This window comes from Fistularia commersonii, chromosome 20, assembly GCF_037954325.1.
Source record: "Fistularia commersonii isolate RoL2024-O1a breed Wild chromosome 20, RoL_Fcom_v1.0, whole genome shotgun sequence".
Classification (NCBI taxonomy): domain Eukaryota; kingdom Metazoa; phylum Chordata; class Actinopteri; order Syngnathiformes; family Fistulariidae; genus Fistularia; species Fistularia commersonii.
The window spans coordinates 11,986,665-12,007,392 of record NC_141303.1 but is presented as its reverse complement, the minus strand read 5'-3'; the positions used below and the strand labels follow the sequence as shown (position 1 = coordinate 12,007,392).

Here is a 20,728-nt window from a genome sequence, read left to right as displayed (position 1 = left end):
TGCACCCTAAAGGATGACAGACACACCTACATACACATTTCACTGTCTTCAATTAATCTCAAAATGGCCCTCGACTTTTGCCATCTGCATTCAAACATGATTCCCCTTTCAATTTAATGTTTTGGACTTGATTGCTCCTTTCTCAGAGGACAAACGGGGGTTAGGGTATTTTTGCTCCTGTTGTAAATTACTCGGAAGGACCTCACCTTTACCTTTGAAAGTACGATCCTGTCACAATACTTGTGCCAATAAATAAAGTGCAATGACCTCAGCTGTCGGCCAAGCAGGCCTCCTCTTTAATCGTGGAGGTTGAGATAGACACGGCAGTCACTCTGTGCCAAGAGTGATTGACCCTGGAATAGTTACACATGACTGACTGTCAACACACTCTAAGGTATTACCTATTATTTTCGAGGTGTTTGGCTTTATTAGACACCAGAGTTCTCATGATGTGGGCAATCGTAGCAAGTGACTCTTCTCACAGCAAAGCAAAAATAAATCTGAAGTGACTCCCTTTTTGTCATAAATAGGCCTTTGGGCACTGTGTCATCATTATCTGTGTCTGTCCCCCAGCAAAGCGATCTGTATCTCCATTCATGCTGGTTTCTGTTATTAAGAAGAGAGGCTGCACGTCTTAAGGTCCATGGTGTCCAGACTGAGCACTCCTTATTAAAAATAAGGCTTTAAATAATTTCATGATTATTTCGTAAATGTTTTAGGTAGTGTAGATACCACTTTTATATTCTATATTCTATGTTTCCCTAAATTTATAAGAATTCCTGCTCCTCTGTGCCATGCAGTTTGTGATATTTCCAAACACAAAACTTAACCGTTAAAAACATGTGAAAATGAGATCATGAAATAATAATCGGTTGCCAAGAAACAATTCAGAATCTCCTTTAAAGCTGTAATTCTGTCATCTCATGACACCTTTTCTGTCAATGTTGGCTTTTAATCAGCTAAACCATGCTGCTCATCGGTGCAACAGAAAAGAAAGGGCTGATAACTCCAATAAAATTGACTTCCAGAGTAGCATTATATTTTATCGAGGTGTTTCTTTATGAATTTCCCCATCAGCTGTATATAATTAGCATGTTAACCTCCATTGTCTGACACAGACCATTGTTTGTGTCAAGTATTTGAAACTGTAGCTGTGCAAGCTAGGCTTGAAAGAGAGGCTTAGAAAAGACACAAGCAAGATTAATGTTGTGTTGCTGTGCTCAAAGGTTTGTGTGAGGTCAGGAATTGTTAATGCCTCTCTAACCTGTTCAGCCTGGAAATGATTCAAGTTTTACTTCCTCATCCAGTCCATCCAGGCAGACTACTATCCTTGTGTAGCCAATAAAGCGACTAAATCAATGCTATAAAATGCATCTTAAAACTCTCTGGTTCATTCTTTTGATAGCTGTGTGCAGTTAAGGCTTTTTGTTTTTCCCTCTGAAACAGGTAATGTGAAGAGTGACAGGTTCTGCACGTTAGCCCTGATTTGCTGGTATCACCACAGCAATGGCAGAAAAAGAGATTGATAAGATCAGCCTGTGTTTTTCATAAAAACTAAATAAGATATTTTCAGTTTAGGTTTAGATAGGATTGAAAAAAACAAAGTGGATGGATGGATGGATGAAATATGTTCACTGATGCAGGGTTGACATTCACCGACACATTGTTTACCATATGTCTGACATTGACTTCTTCACAGAAACGCTACCAATTATATTTCCTGCCTGGATAATTTACCCTCAATAATAACAATTAATAAGAATGTAATATGATAATATATATCTTAATATATTATATATATTAATATATTACCGTAATATCTTGTTTCATTGTAGACCCTAATTGTTTATTCCTCCTATGATAATATCTCTCATTCTATAGATTCAAATGATTTCACTGTACTTGGTGTCAAAGCTCTCAATAGAACTTAAATAAAAGTATATATACTTTTCTACAAATGTATTTGTGTTTGTATTTTCCTCATCTTTCTGTTCTAAATGTCTAAATGAGAAATCTCATTCCTCCACAGATGCTGCATCCGAAATAGATGCTTCTCCAGGTTTGGCGAAAAATGACGAGAATGGGTATGCCTGACGTGTCAGTATCTGACGTAGGTTCGGGAGTGAGAACAATTCAGCCATTTCTATTTGGGAGCTAATAAAAACAGGCACCAAATAGTGAAAAACAGTGTGACTGCTGCTAACAGGGCAGGGTTAAAAATGTAAGGCTGCTGTCACGCTGAAAATGGCTACATTTTTAAAGTCCATTGGAAATTCAGAATACTAAGCCCTCAACCGTGCATTTTCAAAGAGCTGAGCTCCTCCATCCCCTGTTCTGTGTCGACCAATGCCTAATGAGCCAGAAACCACTGGAACTGACCATTTTTTTGCACTGAAAATCATGAATAGCCAATCTAGCAACTAGGTCTACCTTAGACGCTGCACAGGCGGGAACTGACTCATCACAGCATTCGTCCAAAATCAATGGACAGCTGGCAGTCAGTGTCCATGACAGTCGGCTGCCACCCAAGGTCACGGCCAGGCTCTGAGAGAGCTCTTACACCAGAGCAGCAGATGGTGTCAAAGTGATGGCCTATGATTACTTATCCAGAAAAAAATAGATGCCTGTCCTCTGTGAGAAAATGCAACCATCTGAACAATATGTTCAAAAAGTCTGTCAGTGACCAACACATTCATTTGATGAAGGGATATGTCACTGACTGTTACTGAAGATGGTCAAAAGTCAAGATAATGTCCGCCACATTCGGGCATGCATCCTAAACGCATTTGACTTGGCAACTTAAAATCAATGGTAGAAAGGTAAGTACCGGTACTATCAACGTGCAGAATGTGATATTTTAAGGATGTGTCAAGTTTAGTAGTCAGGAGAGCAAAATAACAGTTGTATAACCTGTGGGAGTAAACGCTCATGGCCCTAATCCTTGGCAAAATGCTGCATTGTGTGCTGTTGAGAAGGGGAGCAGTGCAGCATCACTATCAGGCTGAGGAGGATAAAACACAGTTGAGTACAGCGAGAAAAGGATCAGATTTTGATAATCTTTCCTTATCTGGTTAGCTGGGAAATCTCTATAACGAGCCCCCCCTTTAAAATTTAATGCAAGTATAAATGAACGGACAGATTCAGCGTTGAAGACTTGATTGCTATAGCAACCTGCAGGCTTAATTTGGCTTGGCTGTTACAGAAGCATAGTCTTCGGAGTAACCACCTTCTTGACTCACTTTTGCATGCGCACACACATAAGCACTCACACACACAGAAATGCATGCACACTCAAACGCACGCACACACACACACATACACAGTGACCTGCATCTCAGCAGGCTGTGGGGTTTTCCCATCTAGCTGCACTACTTGAACCCAGCTGGCTGACTGGAGCAGAGGAATACAGTGAAAAAATGAATCCCTCACCCAATCTTAGTGTTTTGCAAGAGGTTGAAGGAAAGATACATTGCAATATTTTTAAAGAATGCAAAAATTAGAAACAACTAATGAGTGTCATCTTTACTTAAATTTCAAGATACAACACAAGACTTTCAAAGTTAAATTTAAAAGCAGTATGTATCACTTAAAACTGGATTCAGCAGCTTTTTTCTGGAGCACATCTGATTAATACAAATGTTCCTGAGGGTGACCGAGACAACAAGACCTGGCTGAATGTTTCCTCTACTGTCTCCCGTATCTAGGCAACAGCAAACCACCATGATTATTACATCATCTGGCAGAGTGTGCCTCCCATGTATTAATCTCAAACCAGCACTTAGCTGATCTTGGTGAACAGCGAGCATGAGGAAAGGATGCTTCACATTTAGAGAGAGAGTAATGGATGGAAGAGCAGGGGAGTCAAAGCAGGCGGGGGTCTTAGTGTGTAGGTATGTGAGTTTAGAGACAGTTGTATCGGAAAAACCGCAGGAAGTGTAAATCTTATTGGTGGGGTTAGTTGTTGCTCCATCATATGGTGCTGTTATAATTTTGAATCTTTGAGACAAAGAAATCCTAAAAAATGTCAACATATTTATTAAACAAACTGTGGATGTGTGATAGGTTAAAATGACAGTCCTCGACTAATTAAATATGTATTAATTCATCCTGTTGGCATGTTGAAGACATGCAAATACATCCTCAAATCATCTACTGCTTCATGAAGTTATTCAGACAGATATGTTTCATGTCTTACTAAGAAATCCATCAGATGCATGCCAACATGAGCAATCACACAGAGCAATTGATTTTGACACGGATATAAATTAAATATGTGAGTCTTTGATTTGTTGTGCTGTTGCAGATGAAAATATTTCTGTTGCAGCTAGAATCTCCACCTGCCTGCTGTTTAAGGGCAAAAAAGTCTGTCCATCTTTGCTGCACGCTGTGTCTGGGTGTCACAACAGCAATGTTGCAGACAATCAAGGCAAACAATGAACTTATTTGTCACAAAGATGAACTGATTTACTATTAACGCAACCATATCGAGTGACTTGAGCAGCGTTGAAATATCTGGAATATTTGGGGCATTTTATGTTTTTGTGGTTTGTGCTCTAATGACACTTACACCTTCATATCATTTTACTGGCAGAGATTTGTTAATATATATATATATATATTTAGCTAGCCTGGAGATGAGACATCCATTTGTTTTAGCGTTTAACACAAAATTTGAAAAAAAAAAATCCAGCATTCTATTAGATGGAAAAACATTTTAAAAAGTTAAACAATGTTATTAGGGCAGCTGCAAAAGGCAGACAAACAGAATGCCATACACTGTCCTTCCACATGCATCCATCCACTAACCACTCTGTATGAATAATACATTTAATGCATCAAATGTTTGTGATGCCGCCAGTGACTTCAAGCTCTGTTTGCTCAATTCTTCACCAGTGTCCAGAAACTAGTTTCTCTTGTTCTCACACAATTTCTCCTCCTTCCAGATATGACCACATCCAGATATGATCACATCTTCATTCTGAGACTTCTTGATGTTGATGTTTAAATATTATGTTTCAGCCCAATACTAACCACTCTTTGTAGATCCTCTATTCAGTGAGTTTCATAATCACTAATCTAATAATGACACTTCAAAATCGGCAAACTCTACCTGACTGAAGGCAACGAGGTGAATATAATCTTCTTTCATTGTTAATCTACAATCTCTCTGCTTGCGTGTTCTCTGTAAAAACATTGTCCTCCAAATAAGAAAATAAGTCTATCTTAAATAATAGTGCAATGATAATTTTGTAATAATCCGTCAATACCACCGTCATAGTCAGGTGAGAGGCAAAACAAAACAGGATTTGTCTGTGTTATATCTATGTGATTATCAATAAGTATCAAATTCACAGCAATTACGTGAAAAGGTGCATAGAAAGACATAAATCATGTCTTTTCTCTGTACCTCTTTGACGTTCTTTGATGCAGTTAATTTATTTAAAAGAACATAGTCTTGATTCTTTTTTTTTTTCAATTTACATAATTTGCATGCTTTGTCTAGTAAAGTAAGAATTTCTTTATATGTGGAAACACGTTTACACACTCTACATATGACAATAAACTTTCAATTGAATTGAATTTGCATTGTTGTCCGTAAACTCTGAGAAAACAATTCTGTTCTTTTATTTTGTTTTACATCCTCTTTGAAAAAAAGGTCCAAGGAGGTGATTCATTATTTCGAGAATCATTTCGGCCTTTGCTGAAAATTAAGTTTTGGCCGTTAAAAATATCGAGTTATTTTTCCTCTTATTTACTGGAATTGTCCCGAGCACAAAAAAGCAGAAAACAATCAAAAATAAGAGACCCAGGAGATAGCCAGTGTCTGACAGAGTATAACTGACATTCTCCATGGCTTCTGTCAACATTCAGCCAAGATGGTAGGGAGGAGCCTGCAAGTACAACAGGAAACTTCTGTTTTTGAATTTGCCAGACTGCTGAGGCCTTTTACTGTGGATTTTTCAGGTACTTTCCACCAGCTTTCTCCGATGATGTAAAAACGATCAGTAGGTTGGAGCCAGACTCCAAATTATCCATAGGAGTGAATGAGAGAGTGAGTGGGTGAAGGTCTCTAAATGTTGCCCCTGTGATCAGCAGGGGGTGAGCGAGTGGTAATGGATGAACGATTCTACAGGTCGTACCTTTAAAAGGATTTCACAGCTTTACATGTTCCTATGATTATATACGTCAACTGACATGTTGGACATTTTCCATTTTTCTTCCTCAGAAAAAGCAAAATAATTTAAAAGAGTAGAAATGATGATAAGGTATATTTCTTTTCTGCAGCCAAAAAAGGCAATTTGGTCTAAGGAAATGAGAACATGTTATTTTGTCATAATTTCTTGTTATTACAAGTATTCCATTGTTCTAATTGTTTAAATGTTATAACAACAGCATTTAATAAAATAAAACTAAAATAAAACGATAATTGTCAACAGTTATAAAACATGGAATGTGCTCTTTGCCATAAAGATGCTTATTTGATTAACTTTAAATCCTGAGACATCGAACAAAGCCAAAAAGTGGTCTTGTTCACTGTTACATGTTATTCTATTTTCCTTTCGTCTAAACAAATTGAAATTCTGCTGACTTATCACTTATGAACATATCAAGTCTCTTCCTTAACATTGAGCCTAAAAGCATTCTGTGTAATTTCTAGTGTAATTTTAACCAGCAAAGTGTTTTAGGGGAAAAAAAAATGATTTCCTTAGAATGAGATGCTGCAATGGTTTTAGCAGATGATAGAAGATATCCTCTGAAGAGAAAATAAAACTAAAAATCTCCAAATATGAAGACTGGGGTACCGGATTTCTGGATTTCATCATACTTATGTGTTCAAGTACTAAGCAGCTCCACACTCCGACTCAAAAGGGAACAGCATACTTCTTAAAAGGTGAATTTCCCAGGCCAATTGAAACCAGTGACTAGAACTAGAATTTGTTGATTTCCTGGAATGAATAAGAGGCTGGATGTCTTGATCCAGGAGTAGGTTTACTTTTTAACCCCGAACTGCGGTCATGATTTTTGGGCCCCAACCAAAAAATAAAACTGATGATACATGCTCGCTTGTATAAAGACACTGGGCTGCCTTTCCTTCATATTGAAAGGGCAGGCTGTTGCACTGAAGGGGAGACCTGACAACTGTCATAAATCCTTTCTCTCTGCATGGAGAGGTGTTTTTAGATGCGACAGTCTAGTGCTAGTACACGTCATTTCCAACAAAATAAACCTTCACGTAGCCTTCCTTTGTTTCATCCATTCGGTTGTCCTGCGAAAAACAAGGTCCAATGTGGCGTTCCCGCTCAAGGGGGATTTGTCGAAAACAGTCTGATATTCCAACGTCTGCCGAGGTACATAACACAAGAACAAACTGTGTGCTTCACATAGAAATTTCTTATTGTGCCCGTCTGCCGACAAAATAGCGAGTGGTTGTCCCAGTTTCAGGCTGAGGTGTTTGACTGTTGTGAAGCGTTTGGCGCAGCAGGGATTGAATTAATAATAGTCCAGAGGCATACATTATCAACCTGAAAACGAATCCAGTTCCGCTGAGGAGTTAAAGCATTCACTTAAATGTTTTCTCCTGGATACGGGATAAAAAGTATTTGGTAAAGAGGTTTTGGAAAAAATGTAATATGCTACAGTAAATGTAGACAAAATTAAATTGCAGCTCAAACAAATTTATGAGGGATCATCTGCCTTTAGAGTGTAATTTCCCCTTTAACAAATAAATACCAAGCTAGCTTGGAAATGTTCTTCTTGTAAGCAGTTAATTACTAGAAATAGAGCACTGGAGAGTATGTACTTCCATTTCCCCTTTGAATCAGCCTATGAATTTCATGCTGATTTTACGAGTAGTGGTCTTGATTTCCCCAAGTCTAAAGGGTTTTTGGTCATATTTTTATTTGCTCTGTGGACAGAAAATGCTTTCTTTTCTGTTCCAATTATGTTGGCAAGGTTGTAACTTTGTACATAAGATCTGTAAAAAAATTGCATCAAGTGTATTTAAGGGTTATGTCAGGTATATGCCAGTGGCATATATTTCATTGAGAGACATATAGTAATTTTAACGTATAATAAACTAAATATGTCTTACTTTTAATGCGACCTCTGGTGCTGCATGAATTTGTTCTAAGTGCCGCTTTACATTTGACCGTTTCATCAATGCAATTTTATCATTGCATATTAGACATACCGCAGATCCAAATGCAAATTCCTCTGTCGACGCAGCCTGGACTGAACGGTAATCATTGTCTTTTTTTCTTTTCGCCATCTTTTCCGTTACAAGAATTAACTAGTTGGCTATCTGATAAAATTGATTTTTTCCCCTTTACATTGACCTGAACGTGCTCGGAAGCCATCGGTTCCCAACCCGACCAACGGCTGACCCGTGAAATTTATCTTCAAATCTAATTTCTGCTTACTGTAAAATGACACAGTATGAAGTATATTTTAAAATCAGTTCCAAACTGGTTTTTTTTTCAACTCAAAATTGTCTAGGAGCCATATGCCGTCACCGGAAGAGCCACATATATCTGGCGAGCCGACTGCTGGGTTACAGCAAGAGGGACCCTAGTTCGATTCCCACAGGGGGGCCTTTGTGTGTGACGTTTGCGTGTTCACCTGGGATCTCGGCTTTGCACCTACAGTCCAAAAGAATGTAGAAGATTAATAGGAAAAACTTGTGAATGAGAGAGTGAATTTGTTTGTTTGTTTCTGTATGTGGCCCTGCGATCAACTGGCGATAATAGGCTCCAGCACCCCTGCGACCCTAAGTGCAGGATAAGCGGTAGATGATGGACGTATGGGTGGCAGGTCTCATTGGTCAGTGGCGCACAATAACCTGAAAAACTATAAAAAATTATAACAATCGATAAATTTATATACAACTATTTTAGACGTGTAAACCAACACATATTGTGATAATGTATGGGACTTTTTCGGTTATTTATTTCTCAGGCCTTTTTATTGCTTACCATAGCCACTTGCTGGTGGAAAAAATAAGAAATATTTAAGAATTAACTAAAGCCAAAACTAATAAAAATCAATCAACTATGAATATGGTGAAAATGTGTCTGAAATGGCTTTGAATGTCAGTAAGATGCGTAATTAAATTATTCCCAATTATTTGCTACTTGATTTGGCAAATATTGTGATGTATGTCAGGATCATAAGATTGTTTTCTCTGTTTTCATGCACATCACCCAGTCCTACTTTAAACAACGTCATAAAGCTGATTCATCCTTCTTCGAATTTAGTCCAGATAAAATCTTGGCAAATGTTGGGTTGGACTGTAATGTCATTTTATCCAGACGTTCCTGTTCCCCAGAGAGAGAATCCAACATAACAAGGTTGTTGGTGTACTTTGCTGTGCATCCAAATAACTAGCGAATGGACCGCTGTAGAATTTACTACATTTGCTGTTCAGGGTCGGACACCGGTTATCAGTTAACTTGTCATCTAGAGGCACCATGAGAACATAACTTTAATGATTATTACCTCTGTGAATTAATATCATAAAATTAATAAGGGTTGAAATTTCAACAATTTCCTGTCGCACACCATAAGCTTGTCTTCACCAGAAACAGCACAAAGTCCCTTTGTTTCACTCCTGGTTGATAAGAGAGAGTGACAACACCAGCAGGGCTCTGGGTGTGATTAACCGTCTAGGTGTGACGCCTTCCAACTTGGTTACACGTGAAAACCCGAAACAGAATCACGGGATGCCGCGATTGTGCATCAAAACACTTGATGGTGTGTTGATTCAAGACACCAGAAAGCTTGAATTTTACATTAACTGGGCCGAGGAAATAATTTTTTGTAGAGCAAGTGTATCATTTCACCAGCCCCCACCCCTTTCAGCATACATGACGCCACAGAGTCCACACACTCACCCAGCATCCAACTGACATTAAAAGTGTGTGTCCCAAGAATAGATATGCTATGACTAAACCTTCACAGCTTCCTCAGCATTCTGTAAGAATTACTGTGAGAATTAGGGGCTGAATGCTTTTATCACACACATGCTCCCTGGTATGTTAAAGCAATAATAATAATAAAAGCAACTTAGGATCAGTGAAATCATCATCTCTCATCAAATTATCACCTGCAGGGTGTTTTCTGAGTTCTTTCTGCATGCTGTGACATCCCAGAGTATAACCCACCAGCGTTAAGCCGCTTGTGTTTCGCTAGTGACAAACATACCTATCTCTTCCCACACAATTAAATGATTAGCAAATGCCAGAGCTGCTAACAATCCGGGTCCTTAATTGCTGTGTGTCGTTCACAAAATATGAAAGAAACCTGTTCTTTGCATGATTTTTGGTGTGACATGCTTTATCTGTTGTTGTCAAACTTCTTCCAAGCAGCAGTAACAGCTACTTCAACCCTTTTTATTCCACCAATTTGCTCAATGCCTGTAGTGAGTTTTCAGTGATCCTGGTAAATGGTGATACATAGTCAGCTTCCATGTTGAAGTCATGCTGGTGAACCACAGGTTTGCTGTCCAGGCCAGGCCAAGCTTACGCCTGCCAGCAGCATGCTAGTCAACTCCAAAAATCTTACATAGGCTCTTTCCAAGTGGGCAGAGGCTTCCAATTAAAGGCTAGATGGGCACTTGCCAAGTGATCTGGAAGTTGAAAGTTGAAGAATGGGAAGTTTTTATTTGAAATCAAATACAAAGGAAGTCAGCAGCACTGTAGACATGAACACGGCACTATGGGAGCCTCGTGGGAGAATGCGGAGCAGCATTTTCCTGATACAATCCTCCAAAGCAGCAAGCGTCAAAATTGAAAGCCAAGCCAACTGTCATTTCAGAAATGCATAGATACTCTTGCACTTTCGGGGGTATCTTTTTGCCTGACATGTTTAGTTTGTTTTGCATGTTTACACTGATGATGAAAATACCCAGGATAAATAAAATATGAGTGGGGGGGAGCAGCTAAGCACTGCACCATGCAATGCCCTTGCCTGACTGGACTCTCGTTCAGTAAATTAGTATTAGCACTCTGTTTTCCCTGTGTGGACATGTACCACCTGCCAAGTATCACCACCCTATGTGAGTCAGAACACTCTGGTTATTAACACACGGCAGGTACCATGGTTTACACACTAACACACACGCACGCATACACAACCCCTCTCCTGGTCTGATCCATACTGAGCTGAGTTTCCTACATGGTATGATGGTCAACGCCGCCTGCTATCGACATGCTTCTCAGCAGACTTGCCCTGCACAAATCTCAACCCCTATCCCGCTCGGAGATATTCACTGTAGATGCTGCAGGGCAAGAACACACACTCATTTCATGCATGGCAGCACACCGATTACACGACATAGGTCATGGAAGTTAATGCTGATGTGCTCATTTTCTTTGGTACAAATTTCCATTGTGAAAAAATGTGTATGAAGGCACACATGTCCATGTATAAGATGCCGGAGGGAAATTTCATAATATCTCTTCAAAGATTTAATATGAAAATGTAATATCTAAATTTAAATCCAAAATATTTAATGTAAATAGCCACTGTTAAATGTAACAAATTCGGAAATATTATCCTTCTTGCAGGATCTTGTGATGCTAATGAAAAGTGCCTCAAACTCAATTAATTACCTAAAATAACAAGAGGAATTTCTATTTTTTAAATAGAAATTTAATTTTTTTTTAGACTTTGTGCTTATTTGTTGAAGCTCGAGAGGCGCAGACACATTTGTCCAACTTACTTTACTGAATTTTCACCTCCTGCAGGAAGCATCAGGCCAGATACAGCTAGGGGGAAGGGAAGGTTAAAGTTAGCATATTTTTATGTATAGAATTTTGGTTTTGGTTTACAAAATGCAATTTTTCAATAAAAATAAACAACTTTCCACAGAAAATCTAAATCTCATATACACCTGCACAGTTACTTATCCAAAGACATGACTGACTGATTTAAACGGCCTATCTATTTTAATGCAGACAATAGAATGACCATATTTATTTCTTTGCCTTATCATCTTGCAAACACCAATATGTCAGGTGCAGTACTCATTGGTCTTTCATAAAGGTCTAAATTCCAGCAGAGACGGTGTTTTCAAGAAGATTTGTCTTAGTCTGACCAAATTAGATATTATGTTCCCTCCTCCACGCTTGTGCTTGTTTTCACTTCTCTTCAGGTTGTTTCTTTTCCCCTTATTGATTAATCTCTGACCATAGCCCTGCCTGAGTCTTCTTATAATTAGCCCAATAGTCCGAAAGCACCCAAATAAATTATATCGCTGCAAACAAACCACATCAAGGTCTAGTTTGAGCCGGTCTGGGAGCACCTCTAGTAATCTATTTGGTTTGCACTGGGATTAGAGTTACCTGATGTTGTGGTCCCAGCTAAACAAACAAGGTAGGTGTAAAATCCCCCAAAATATGAAGCTGCACTAACAATCTTAGTACACTGCAGTCAACCTCATAGCTTTTTAATGGCCTGCTCTCTTTGATGTTATGCAGGCTTTTTTCCACATTATCTGCTCTAATTAAGCTTTTAGGGGAAAATTTTAAAATGTTACTCTATGCACAGTTAGTCAAAATATTTGGCAGTGAAATATGAGGGGAAAAAATGGTTTGAAAGGGATTGGCAGGAAAATGAATTAACTTTAATCACATTGATGAAAAATCCCAGGTATCAGCTCTGAAATTGTACATATCTTCTGGTGTAATACCTATGAATAAAGCATAGTAGGTCAATCTGTCAGTTGTGAATGTTTATAGTGACATGTTCCACCCCTTATCCACTCATCCAAGTCCATTACCCGCTGTGTGTCTAATAGGTTTATCGTGATTAAGCTTGTTTGGTGTGAAACGCAAAAAGTACCAGGCTTTGCATCTGAGCTTGTTCACTGCTGCCAGTTTTCAAAAATCCTCCCCAACTTTCTCTTATATCAATATTTAAGTGTGTCTGAATTTTGTATCATTCTTCACATTTCATCGAATATCATACAGAGACTTGACAGTTATGTTTTTATCGCGACACGCCAACGGTCTGGTCAAATGCATTTGATTGGATATGCAGATGAGAAGAATGAAGTTTGTGATTTCCAAAGTTGACATATAGCGGCCTTTATTTGCAACTATGAATAAGCGGAACCGAGAGATCAGTAAATTCTACACACATTTTAAAGCAACAGTACTGTTTCGGTAAAACAGAGTGTAAGGATTTAACTTCAGCAAGCACGTGAAATGAAATCCTGAAACACTGTTGTTGAATTATGAATATTACGAGCAATATCAATAAAATTACTAGTAACTGTCGTTCTCAGTAAGACTTATCAGTATCAGCATCCAAAAATTCTAGGCACCCTTAACATTTTCATGTCAACCAAGAAAAAGGAACAGCCCCTTGTCTAACATCCATTGCAAACCTGAAATTATCTCGGCTTTACCCAGATGGGGTGTGTTTGAAAGCAAATGTCAGAATAAGTCAGATCAGACATTAAACGCTCTTTAACCAACCAGCTCCCTGGTGCAAAGTCTGTGTTATCGCCCATCAAACCACTGCAGCAATTCCTCCAGTGGATTCACAGCTTGTATGTGCGCTTGTGTGTGTGTGTGTGTGTGTGTATGTGTGTGTGTGTGTGTGTGATCATCCAGCCGGAGCAAATGAAAACTGTTGAAAAATGAAAACTGTTGTGGCAATCAAATTACATAAATCAGCAACAATGATACCAAAAGTATGTAAATGGCAAAACAACAAGATGTACCTAGTTTCAGGTCTGATTGCAAATAGATAAATAAATAATAATAGCACAATAATAAGTAATAAATAATATTTAGTCACACTTTATTCTGTCGATGCATGACGTCATAGGAAAATCCATGCATCTATCGCCTGCCGCTTATTCTGAACTCAGGGTCACGGAGGATGCTGGAGCCTATCACAGCTGTCATTGGGCGAGAGGCGGGGTGCACCCTGGACTGGTCACCAGTCAATCGCGGGGCCACATATACAGACTCATTTCATTCATTATCATTCACTCATTTTTCCCGATTTACCTTCTGCATGTATTTAGACTGCGGGAGGAAATTGGAGAACCCGGAGAAACTCCACACAGAAAGGCCCCCTTGTCGGAATTGAAGCGGGGTCCTTCGTGCTGCGAGGCCGACGTGCTAACCACTGCGCCACCGTGCCGCCCCATAGGAAAATCAATTCACCGAATTCAAGGTAACACTTACTTTTTACACCCAGAATTTTTACAGTATCGTGCCGTTACTTGCAGCTCAACCTTGTGCGGAAATGTAACCAGTGGCACTTTAAACCCACCCTGGATATCTGCAGGATCTGGGGCCAGGGAATTGGAAAATGGTTCTATTTTGTGTGATCTACAAATTTCCACCCATTACTTTTTCTATTTCATCAAATGGGCCTTTCGTTGAGAAAATGTTCTTCTCTTTTTTATCCAAATTGGCATATTTTCTCAACTAACCCTGGTCAACAGAAAGGCTTCTCTGAATGGATTTATCACACGTAGTCTCTCTGTCCATCAGATTGGAATAATCAATGATATTAATACCGCAAAAAGCAGACATCGCATCCGTGTGAACTGACACTAGCTACTGTGACCTCGGTTTATTTTGTTCTAAAGGCTGATTTTAGACTTCACGGCTACATTGGTGACTGGAATTAGCCCTTCAGCCAGAGCTTTGTATTGGGGGAACATTTCTCCCGGGGAAGTGATCAAATCTTGGCAATCCTGTGATCATGGGATTTCCTGATCCTGAAAACGCTCACTTCACCAGGAGGAAATCCCACAGCATACACTACTTTTGCACGAGGGGCACAGCTGTTAACAATGGATGGCCTCCAGTGCTGTGATCTGATGGCCTTCTGATTTTTTTAGTCCCTGTTAAAGAAATGGAAAATCTCCAGTTAAAGCACTGCCTGGCCACCGAATCTTTTCAATCGTCTTAACTCACCCTACCGGCGATCCTGCTTTTCGCTTCAAGGATTGCCCTGACCTCCATACAGCACGGACTCCCTGTTAAGATCTACAGTGCATCATTCTGCCAAGACAGAAAGATTCTTTTCACGGCTATTTTAGACCCTCTTTTTCCCCTGTGGTGGCCTCTTTGTCTGGCCACGAAGCACTTGTCACCTTTGTCACCTTGCAAACAAGAAACCCTGTAGTCTGTCTTGCTCGCCTAAAACCATACTTCGTACGCGCAGGAACGCACAACCCATTGCATTTTTTTTCCAGTGACGTTAAATTGTTTGGACCCGACCCTTTTATTTATCTGGCTTTTTTGCTGACCTCCTTCACTCTTTTACCCTCCTCTTGTCACACATCTTTCTTCTCAGGTTGCTCTCTCTTCACAGTTCCCCCTGACTCCTGATCCTCCACACTTTCACACTGACTGCTTGTCAGTGACCAAAAATGTCTAATGATTCAGCTTTCAGTCATACACATGAACAGGATTTCAACAGCATGGCTTCCAAATCAGCAGATACAACTTGCCTGGTAAAAAAAAAAAAAAAAGAGAAAATGCAGAAACACACTGTACAAGATACCCGCAGATTCACTGTCACAGAGCTTAATGCTACTGATAGCATGAGAAAATCCATCAATATGTGCTCCTTCTAACACTCCGTTACATCTCTCCCACACACAGACACAAACACACACTGGCCCACTTCCCTCTCATGAAGCAGCACTGTTTGGTGGAATGTACAGCAGAAGGGGGGGGAAAAAAAAACGTTACAGCTCCTGAACATCTCCATGGAAACAAGCTGGAGAGCAGCATATCCTGCTCAGCACACTGTCAGAGACTGAGGATGAATCCAGTCCTCATTAGGGAAACCAAACCACACCACACAGCAGGCAGTTGATTCCATTATTAATTGCAACAGCTTTTTCCTCTAAAATCAAAACAATACTCACACACACACACACACACACACACACACACACACACACACACACCTGGGTTGGGGGGATTTCCTGAATGCAGTCGAAGCGCTCCAACAGGCTTCCTGGACTAATTGGGCAAGTGTATAATATTCATGTTTGCTCAGGTAGCATTTTTGAGTTCCAACGAGCAACTGGAATTATTATAAAATCACATTCAATCAAAAAGCAATCTTGAATTTTTTATTTCAAATCATGAGATAAAATTTGTCTTGTATCCTTCAGATCCAGAGTTGAAAGTAAACTGTGATATTTTGTATTTTGTCACTAAATATTTTTTTTAGTCTTACATGTTTGAGGGAGGGTAAAGCTACATTTAATGCAGATCAAAAGCTCCAAGACGTTGCATCCGCATAATATTTAGAGCTTGCTTCTCCTCGGTAGGACACTGCAGAAAAATTCAAGGCGAAACCCCAGTGTGAGCGATAACTGATATGATACATCATATTTGATACCTCGTATTCACGCAGGTGCTTTCTGTTATAAATTATCACGAGGTCTAGGAACACAATTTCTGAAATGAAATTGGAATATCATTTCCCTCTGAATCCTCTGACATTCCCAGTTGCTTGGGTCAAAGAAGACATGGAGAATATGTGTTTACACATGTCTGTGCTACACAATAAGATATCAATCATCCTTCCGGCTGCCAATATTCAGCTCACTCCCCTGAAAGCTCTCACCCCTCCACTCACTCATACACCCACCCACACAGCTTTGCTCAGTACCTAACATGGTATTGTTGCAAAGTCGACTAAATAATTTCTTTTTTTTTTTCACCCACAGTGAACAGGAAACTGTAATGTAATAGAGATTGGATGAAACTGCAATTAGCACTGCAGGAGTTCTTGGGTCAATGCATCAGCAAAGCAACAGTATAGACTGAGGACAAGAATACCTTGGGTGAAACACATTGTTGAGTAAGGTGAACCTTGCATGTAGCATAGCTTCACGGAGAATGCAACCAACAGAAATATTTGCCAATGATTGTAAGACTATAATCTGTAGTGTCCTTGCAGCGTAACCAACATTATAATGAAGAATGCCTCCATTAGCGAACCACCCTATCGCAGGTGTAAACACAAATGAGAGGTCATCCAACCTCTGCAGCTTTGAGTGACTGGCGACAACTCAGTCCTCAAAAATACTTTAGCAGAACTGCTGGGGATAAGACAGGGTAAGAAAAAACAAGCATCGATGTAAATCAACATGCATTTCTGCAAATTTACAAAGCCTTAGAGTTACACTCTACACATTTTACATTTTTGCAATGGCCCATGTTTTACCACCTGTTGAAATAACCCCTTCTCCTAATCAGCATACATCCAACACAAAATGGTAGCTGCTTTTTTGGTCACTTAAAGCACAATTTCAATACCTCGACCGTCACTTAAATAAGACATCCAGTCTTTATGGACGTACAAAATTAACTCTCAACACTGAGCTCTGTATTGCAACACAATTAGGCAGACTAGGGCAATTGTAGTGAATATTTGCTGTGCTTTATCAAGGAGTCACACTTTTCATTGTGAGACACTGGTAGAGCATGTACAATAATTTCACTAATCGGATAAAACAGATTGCTTTGAAATTGGCTGGTTTTATTGAACTATTAACATTACGTTTCCCATGATAATCTTATAACTACAGATGGCATGTTAACACAATATCCCTTGTTACATTCATACAACCAATGAGATAGATCTATTAAGTAGATCGCTACCTACGCAACAAACCAACTACTCAAGCAAAAAGATGTAGTTAGTATCATCACAATCATCAGATGTATGTGTGGCTGTGTGTAATACACCTCTTTGCCTCCAAGGGGTGCTTATTCTTGTTGAACCATGCAAGCTTCTTGCAGGTAATAAACTAAATTAGGTGTGTAGAATGTGTGTCCATCGCCTTTTAGATCAAAATGACACAAATCCAGCCATGAGATCCAAAGACCCTTGGACATCCCTTCTGAGATTCTCCTCTGCATGACAATCGCCTCACTCTCCACCTTGCTATACATATGAGCAGCCTGATTCAGTCCACACAGCTGGATGGGGTTGTCCATGTGTGCGCAAATATGTATGTGCCTACGCCTGTATGTGTGGGGTATTTTATGAGATGGAGCATGATGTTATGTCAAATGCTTTGATGGTTCACAGATAGTTTTGGCTTTAAGTGTGCCAGTGCCTGAATATGTCATGACACATGGATTAATGCAGCTCATTATGGGAGAAACCACAAATCACCTACTGAATACAACTATGCCTAAAACAAATTAACTGGGCATGCCACATGATCTAAAGACATGAATGAGCTTGAACCTCCACACACTGTGGGTAAAATTTGGTTTATGACTCACGCCTGTCCTTTTTTTTTTTTTCTTGCCGTTGCATAATTCAAGTGCATGAAACTGTCATAGGCTGTCGCTCTGACGTGAATTTCACAGATATCAAAAACCCCTGAAGATCCATCAAGAATGCAGGATTTCAATATCACTGCAGCACCAGCAAGTAAGTGTGTGTGTGTGTGTGTGTGTGTGTGTGTGTGTGGTTAGAGTGCCGAACCTTCATTGAGTCACTTGCGGGTTCAGGCTTGGAGTCAGACATGTGAAGGAGAGATTGAGGGTTTGCACTGTTCAGCTGTCCGCCAGCAGGTTTTCAGAGTGATGGACTCCTCTTGCCCCATTTCCCCCCTGTCCCCATCCATCCACCGTTGTTACCCTAAACCCCCCGCTCTCTTCTCCCATCATTTACATCTTAAATTCCTCCTATTCTATGACAAACTGAGGCACAAAAAAAAAAAAAAAATCGAGAGGGGTTTGTTCTCCCTCTTCAGCCAAATTGAATAGATAGGAAATGATTACATAATGATTAATTACTGGAATCATTAAATCATACAGTCTGTCAGTTGTTCTAAAGCCAGCATCAGTGGCAGTAAGAAGATCGATGAAAAGCTGTTTGGCCACATTGTGAAGATAAAAATCCCCTTGTTGCCCATCGAGAAGCCTGGATGAGTAGCAATCCCTCCCACCCAGCTGGATTCTGTTACACACACCATATGAACACATACACACACCATATGAACACACACCTGCATATATCACCGTGAATGAGCGAGAAAAGGTGCCTTTCCTTTAAAACCGAACACAGATGTAATTTTCAAACAGAGCATAGGCTCGATCTCAGGAAGGTTATTTTTATTTCCTATGCATTCCGGGGACTTACCTAATCTTCTGTTGCAACTTCTGATCTACCTGTTAAATTCACGCACACTCGACTGCATTGAAAACAAGTTGATTTGTAAAAAAAAAAAAAAAAAAATGACAAAAGACATTGGGGGTTTTTTTCCGGAGAGATCTTCTTACCTTGCAGCGAGTCTATGTTCTGGAGACATTGGAGCACATGCGGTGCGTCTTCACACGATGACAGGGAAGTGGCGGATAGTCATGCAGTGGTGTTTCACGTCAGAGATTGGTGGAGTAGGATCTCTCTTCTATTTTATGTTCCTTTCCTGTGTTTATTTTCTTTCAAAGCCCTCACAGGAACTGAGCAATGACAGAGGAAGAAGAGGAAGAGGAAGAGGAGGTGAAGGAGGTAGAGGAGGAGGAGGAGGAGATGGGAGAAAAAGAGGAGGAGGAGGAGGAGAGGGAAGGCAGAGGAGGGAGCAGTCTGCCGGGCTGGGTTGCTGTGGATCACCTGGAGCAGTGTTGGGCTCCGCATTTACTCCTCCACTGCAGCAGTGCAAGGCAGCGGCGCGAGCTGCATGTTCCACAGGCTCCCACAGAACGCCGCAAAACAAGGACACGGAGTCTCCATCTGCTGGATTCAGGATCCTGCAGCTCTGTTGCACCACGCACTCCTCTCCCCATCAGCATGCACACTCATGCTGTCGCTCTTTCCCTCCTGGTCTCTCTGTTTATTTGCCTCACATGCCTCCTCCCTCCTTAGGTGGGTGACTTATTATGAGTCACACAGGTGCCCCCAGATTATTTTCTCACCGTTTTCTCGATCTCCATCCCTGCATTGGTCGACGCATGTGGTCATATGTCTGGCGCTCTCTGTAATAAAACGTCAAACTCAATAAAGCCTCAGCCAACCTCACACGCTCCCTGCGATGACATCACCCACCCGGAGGGAGGGAGATGTTTCTTGGTCTTGTCAAGACCCCGTTGACGTCACTGGGTTCGTACACGTTTCTCGGGCCATGTGCAGGTGTCTAAAAGGCTCGTAGCCCCTGCGAGTTGACCGGAACGCACAGGGACAGGGGCCTAATATGATATAGTAACAACAAATGGCATTTTAATGTCCGAACATTTTCTTTCCACCACCGATGTTTGTTTGCCAGACTCGAACCATCGAAAGAAAGAACTTCACGTCTGACTGCCCTCACATTCCCCTCACGTCCTCCCTCCTTCACCAGCGTCTTCTCTGTCCTACAGCACAGGTTGAGAGACAATCTCAGGCCAGAATAAATACCATTCTGGGAAGGACCACATTGATTTCAGGCCATGTGTACACCTTATTGGTATGCTGTTGAAGTATAGGTACAACTCAACAGAAATGGGACTGCTATTTCTCTTAATGGAAAAGTCCTATCAGCAATAGGTTATGTGAATAGAATGAAACAACACACAGCCAATGCAAACAGATGTGATGAGGTCAAATGTAGATGCCTTGATCATTTTAAAAATGAAAGGATATGATGAGTCATTTCTCCGGGTTTGTTCATACCCATTTTCAAGCCGCGTCTTTGGAAAGTACTAGAAGTTCACCAGCACTCATTCATCTCTATCCTGATCAATAC

The 20,728-nt window shown here is 40.3% G+C and overlaps 1 protein-coding gene across 3 annotated transcripts in view; it reads right to left on the bottom strand.

The window, feature by feature from the left end:
• dlgap2b (discs, large (Drosophila) homolog-associated protein 2b) overlaps window positions 1-19,659 on the bottom strand; it is a 90,775-nt gene extending 71,116 nt beyond the window's left edge. For 2 of the 3 annotated variants that reach the window (XM_086167534.1, XM_086167536.1), the window contains exon 1: window positions 19,290-19,659. The gene's annotated coding sequence lies outside the window, so the exon portion shown is untranslated. Of the gene's footprint in view, window positions 1-11,719; window positions 11,766-19,289 lie in introns of all 3 variants that reach the window. The other variant, XM_086167535.1, reaches the window with a different exon arrangement.
• Between the last annotated feature and the right edge of the window lie 1,069 nt (window positions 19,660-20,728).